Below are 6306 nucleotides of genomic sequence, written 5' to 3'. Positions count from 1 at the left end.
ACTGAAACCCAACTACAAACATTTCTGTAATCATGGTGCTTAAATAAATAAATTATTATTATTATTATTATTTATTAGTTTTGGGGCCACAACTGGTGGCGCTCAGGGGTTATTTCTGGCTAGGCGCTCAGAAATCTCTCCTGCTTGGGGGACCATATGGGACGCCGAGCAGATCAAACCGTGGTCCGTCCTAGTTCAGCCGCTTGCAAGACAAATGCTCTACAGCTGAGCCACCACTCCGGTCCCCAAAAAATTATTTCTAAAAATTAAATAAAAAGTGTGAGGAGTAGGGGCCAGTTGAGATATTCTCCTGGGATGGAGGATGTTGGGTGCTGTGTGTGTGTGTGTGTGTGTGTGTGTGTGTGTGTGTGTGTGTGCTCTTCCTCTGTCTTGCTAATAATAAAGTTTCTAGATACCCTTTCTTTGGAGAGCTCAGTTTTTTAAAAAAGCTTTTCTATCCTTATATATAAATGGAGATAATGAGGAGATTGGTTTTAATAAAACTGAATTCAATATAGAAGGAGCCATGAAGCTCACACATGGACTTTTTTATACTCTTTTAGCCCTCTAATAATTTAGTGTTTTTCATGTAGTATGCATCAGATCAGGGCATTATAATTTTCCTATGGCCAAATTATTTAACTGTATTAATATACCACATTGTTTCCTAGTCACATGTTGATTAATATTGTGTTTCTTTACCTTTTGATTACTATGAATATAATGATGCTATAAAAATCATATGCAAGGTTTTGCACGTGCATGTATTTTTTATCTCTTGAGTATAAACACTGGAAGTGAAATAGGCAAAATTATCTTTATATTTACACTTTCTGAGGAACTGACATCTATTTTCCAACTAGGCTATACCATTATAAACTATTCAAAATGATAAAAAATAATTAAAGTTTTAGTTTTCCTATGTTTTCATAAGTTCATGTTATTTTCAGATTTATTTTTTAATAGTTTAGGCTTTCAGATTTGGGGGCCACACACAGCTATGCTCAGTGCTTACTCCTTACTCCTGCCTCTGTGCTTAGGGTTCACTCTTGATTGGCTTGAGGAACCATATATGGTGTCTGGGATTGAACTGTGGTCAGTCACTTACAAGACAAATGCTTTAACCCATGTACTGTCTCTTCAGTCTTTATTTTAGGCATTCTATTGTGAAGTGGTATGGCATCGTTGTATAGGAAAATATGGTTATTTTTAGGAAATATACTTTAGTCAATTTTCTGTTTATTTTAAAAATAAGTATAGATTAACAAGAAGCCTTGTAGGTAACTTGTCATTTTGTTTGGGGGCCACACCCAGCCATACTCAGATTCTTTGTTCAGGTATCACTCCTAAAAAGCACAGGGGACTTTACATGGTGACAGGAAACTGAACCTGAGTGATTCAAGAGTAAGGCAAGAGCCCAAGTTGCTGTACTGTCTTTCCTTCCCACCTATAATTTTTTGACTGTAAAGAAGAGCTAAAAAAAAGTGTCTAAAAACTGCTGACTTGGGTCTAGGGAGATAACTCAATAGATTGTCACTCATGCTTTGGATCAGGCTCCAATTTCTAGCCCTGGAGGCACATTTCATGTCAACTGTCCCAAGCAGCACTACAGTGTGAAATGCCTACTCCTAACTCTCAAGCCTGAATGCTAGGCCTAGTATATTCTCCCCAACAACATTGTGGAGATCCCATCACCCAGCATAAAGGACAGGAACCAAAATAAATCTCTGCTTATTTGGTTCAAGAAGAACATGAAAGTTCTGGAAATAGCAGTTGTAGTAATGGTTTTTAGATCATCACAGAAGCTATGTAGTTTAATAAACTTGTTAATCTATAATTATTTTTAAAATAAACAGAAATTGGTCAAAGTACATCTCCTAAAAATAATCATATTTTCTATTAAATAATACAGAGTTCAAAAATCCTATTTGACAGGTAGTTTCATAATTCTGGATATGCCTGATTTCAGGTAGGCTCCAAAGCTTCCTTGATAGCCCTTTTTCCTTTGTGACTATGAGGCACAATCATTTTGTGTTTTTTTTTTTATTTTACTCTTCTAACTCTTCAGTAAATACACTGAATAATTCTTTACAATTAATCTATACCTTTTTAAAAAACAGCTAAAATGGATTCTATTCCCTGATAAAGAATTAGAAATCACATAAAATTAAAAGAGCAAATATTAAAATGAACAAAACAGAAATCCTAAACCAAACAATTCTGGCAAAAAGGTAGAGCTGGGGGAAAAAGGTTTGTTCAATAAATAGAACACAGGAACAAATTCACACATTATTTTAAATTTCAGAATTAGAGAAATAGGGACCAGAGAGATAGCTCAATGGGTAGGGCATTTGCCTTGCATGTGGTCAATCCAGGTTCAATCCCCGGCATCCTGTATGGTCCCCTGAGCCTTCCAGGAGTGATTTCTGAGCACAGAGCTAGGAGAAACCTCTGAGTGCTGCTGCTAGGTGTGGCCCAAAAACAGACAAAAAAATTAGAGAAATAAATATCAGACTGAAAAAAAATATTTGAAAGTGCTGTGTCTGAAAATACTAAAAAATGGTAAGAAGTTTATAAAATTATAAGCAGAATGTACTTATAGAAAGGAGCACTGATTATTCAGGAAACCAATATTTTAACATAAACAATGGAATATTGAACACAATAATGAAATAAATATACAAAGATTTCTGGGCTCTTTGATCAATGCATAGTATATCTATTTGTATTTTCTCAAAGAATGATAGCATATAATTATTAGCTTTTAGGGCCTCCTCTTTTGTGAAATTCCTTTTAAGTCTTTTGTCCATTTTATCAAATTAGGTATTTTTTATTTATTGATTGATTTAAAGAAAATCGCATAATACACAGTTTTATTGAGAATGAGTTTAAAAGTTATAGTAGGTAGGTCATACTGGAACATGAATTAAATATCAATAAATCTTAAGGAAGTAAAAACATGTAAAATTTCTTTGATCAGTATATAGATCTTAAAAACCCATACACAAAGATAAAGAATCCCCACTGTGTTTGAAATAAATTCAATTAAAAATATCTGTAGGCACGGACACTGGCCTAGGGTGGGGCTCAAATCCCTGTCCTTCGGGCTTGGGAGGGTCTCTCTCCCTTCCTGGAGCAGGATTTTTAGCCGGCACGGACGGGCAGCTGGCAGGCCTCCCCATGTGCCAGCGGCCTCTTGGTCCGGCCTAGGGTAGGGGGGCCCGGATCTGGGTCACCCGACCCCCATCTCCCCCATTCCTCCGGATCTCCAGGTGGGTTCCTGGGAGGAGCTGACGGGACACCCTGGGTTTTCCCCACTCCCAGGCCGGGCCGGACACTGGCCTAGGGTGGAGCTTAGGGGGTGGAGTTTGATCTGGTGGTTGGCAGATAGTTGCTCAGCTATACTCAGGCTGTCACTGGCAATTTCATACCAGTCTACATTTTGCAAACCGCACGGGGGCGCTAGCGCCCCCGCGTGAACATTTGCTCCTCCCAACCATCAGTACCCCAGATTTACCCTTCTTAACTTCAGTAACACATAGTTCTAATCTTTGACCTAAGACATACAGTAGATCTAACAAATCCCAGAACTATTTAGAAGGACACAAATTGAACACATATATCTTTTGAATATTTTATGGGTATTTTCTTTAACTGATGTAACTCTCTATATATTCTTCTACCATGATGTTTCTATTCACCTTTCATCTTGTCTTTTCTTTGTAAGCTGTTCAGTAAGGATTGTTGTTGGAACTGTCCCTCAGTTTGATGCCTATGATTGAACTATGTCATGGAAATTGCTGGTCTTGTTCCTATTGCCTCCAGATGCACCAATAACGCTTCATGGCATTGATCCTTGTTTGCATAGACACATTAAAATGGGAAAACACCATACATACAGATAAGTTCTTATCTAATAAATCTCAGTACAATGTACCTTACACCCTGAACATTGATATAATGACCTGGCACAGGCCTCAGAAGAATGGGCATCCTCCATTCACACCGGAACCAGGCAAGCTATCTACGAAACATCCAAGGTCTCTTATAGCAACAGCTGGAAGCAGTCCTCTACCAGGAAAGACACTACCAAGGGTCTGACATCGACCTCCTAAAAAGAGACTTCTGTTTACACTGAGAAGACTTGACAGCAACAATGACCTGCTCTACAGGACATGGTTCTCTCTAGTGCCCCTTAAGTGTGAGGTGAAACGAGAGGATGCTCTGCACCATCCTGACTGCAATATGGGATATGCAGACTCCAGGATCTTTAATACAGAAGCATGATACCAACAACAGAGACTATGTGAGGAATGGAGGTGTAGTGCTACTACAGACAATGACTTGAATTGGACAAACTAATTTGCCTGGAGCCTAGAGTCAGTCCTGTGCCAGGAAACTTCAGGGGTAGGGTCTCCTTGTATTTAGACCATAATTTGTCTTTCCATGTCCCTTATGTTTTGGTGGGCCTATGCAAACAAATGCCACTTTAATACCATTTTTTACTATTTTCCCTTGACTCCAATCCTTAAGAAAAACAACCCACTAAAACTTTTGAGGTTAACTTAAACTAGTTAGCATGTGCATGGAACTAGAGAAATGTACTTTGCCCTCAATGTTTAAGGAGTTACATAAGTGTAATGTCTTTAGATTCTATTGTGTGCTGCTAAGAAATAGTATGTACTACAACTGGGGATTTGAGGGACAAAGTAATTGTATTGTACATGGGTTCAGTTTTGTTTTTCTTAATGTTCTTTGGCTGAAAGTTCAAGGCTGGGATATCATCGATGGGACTACCGAGAATTCTGTTTATGGGTGATTGGGCTTCCACTGTAACTTTACCCTGTCCTCTTTCTTTGCATCTTTGTTGTCATAATTAAAATAAAAAAATATCTGTAGGCATAAAATAAAATCGCAAGAAATATTAGCTAACATATTAGTAATAAAATGAAGATAATTATGAAGCTATAATGACTGTCTGACAGTCATATGTAAAGTACCTTACCTTTTCAACTATGCATATAATGGTGGGGATGATGAGAACATTGAACTCTTTTGCCTTTTATAAGTGCACTAATGCTCTTTATGAGATCTCCACCCTCCTGACCAAAATCCCATCCCTAGGTCATCAAACTGAACCCTAAGGTTCAACATGTGAATTTTGGATGGACACACAGTCAAAGCAAACAAACTGATACATTTAGAAGGCACTGAAAATTGCCAAAAATAAAATATCAAAATGACAGAATGGTTTTAATCTATATGAGTAGTTTATAAAATTATTTGGAATTATAAAATATAGTAAGAGTCTTGCCAGAAAAATTTCCATCCTAATGAGCTTCATTAGAGAATTATAATCAATATTTGAGGAAAAATATACCAATTTTTTACAAACTCTCCAAGAAATAGAAATGGTTATACTGACCTCCACTAATATTAATTGAATATCCTTTTCTTGAATAGAAGACAGCCTCTTTTCATTACCTCAGTTCATCTAAAGAAAGTGGATTGAGCTTCATTTTCTTAAAGTTCACTTTTCCCTCAATCTGTTCTCTAGCTTTGAAAATATTCTCTAGTCCCTTGCAACAGTCCATGGGAAAAAATTCTGGACATTCTAAAGAAGCAAAAGAAGGTGAATTTCAGCTTATGCTCTTTCTTATCCCTTACTTATTTCAATCTGATCTTTTTATTATTTTTAGTGTGAGAGGGGAGGGAAACACCTAACAGTACTCAAGGACTACTTCACATTTAGTGTTCAGGTATCATTGCCTTTGAGTACTCAGAGGACCATAAGAGGACCATGCAGTGGCAGGTTTCAGATTTAGGGCTCCTACATGCAAATCATGTGTTCTATTCCTTTGAGTTATCTACTGACTTCCAGTCTGTTCTTGTAAACTTTGATTTGCTACTGCCAGAGACTGTATGCATACTATGTAAAGCCAAAGTGATACAACGTACTGAGATAAAAACTTATGTTTACTTTCTATTCCCTCATCATTTCAATCAACAAAATATTGAGCCTAATAATTATTGGAACAATTTCCTAAGTCACTTCCCCCCCACCTCTGCCAAGCTGTGTTCAGGGAACCCTTGGGCCATTCTTAATAATTAAACCTATTCAAATATGACTTGATGCTCAGGAATCACCAGCAATGCTGGGGCCACCAAGGCAATGGGGGTACACCCAGTGGGGCACAGGGGTCAGTATGGTGCTGGGATAAAACACAGGCCTATGACTACATAGCACACACCCTCACCCCTGGGCCATCTCTTTCACCCAAAATTCACTCATTGTTTTTGTTGTTG

Source organism: Suncus etruscus, chromosome X (assembly GCF_024139225.1).
Source record: "Suncus etruscus isolate mSunEtr1 chromosome X, mSunEtr1.pri.cur, whole genome shotgun sequence".
Lineage (NCBI taxonomy): Eukaryota > Metazoa > Chordata > Mammalia > Eulipotyphla > Soricidae > Suncus > Suncus etruscus.
The sequence above is the reverse complement of the archived record's forward strand: the minus strand, read 5'-3'. Positions refer to the sequence as shown.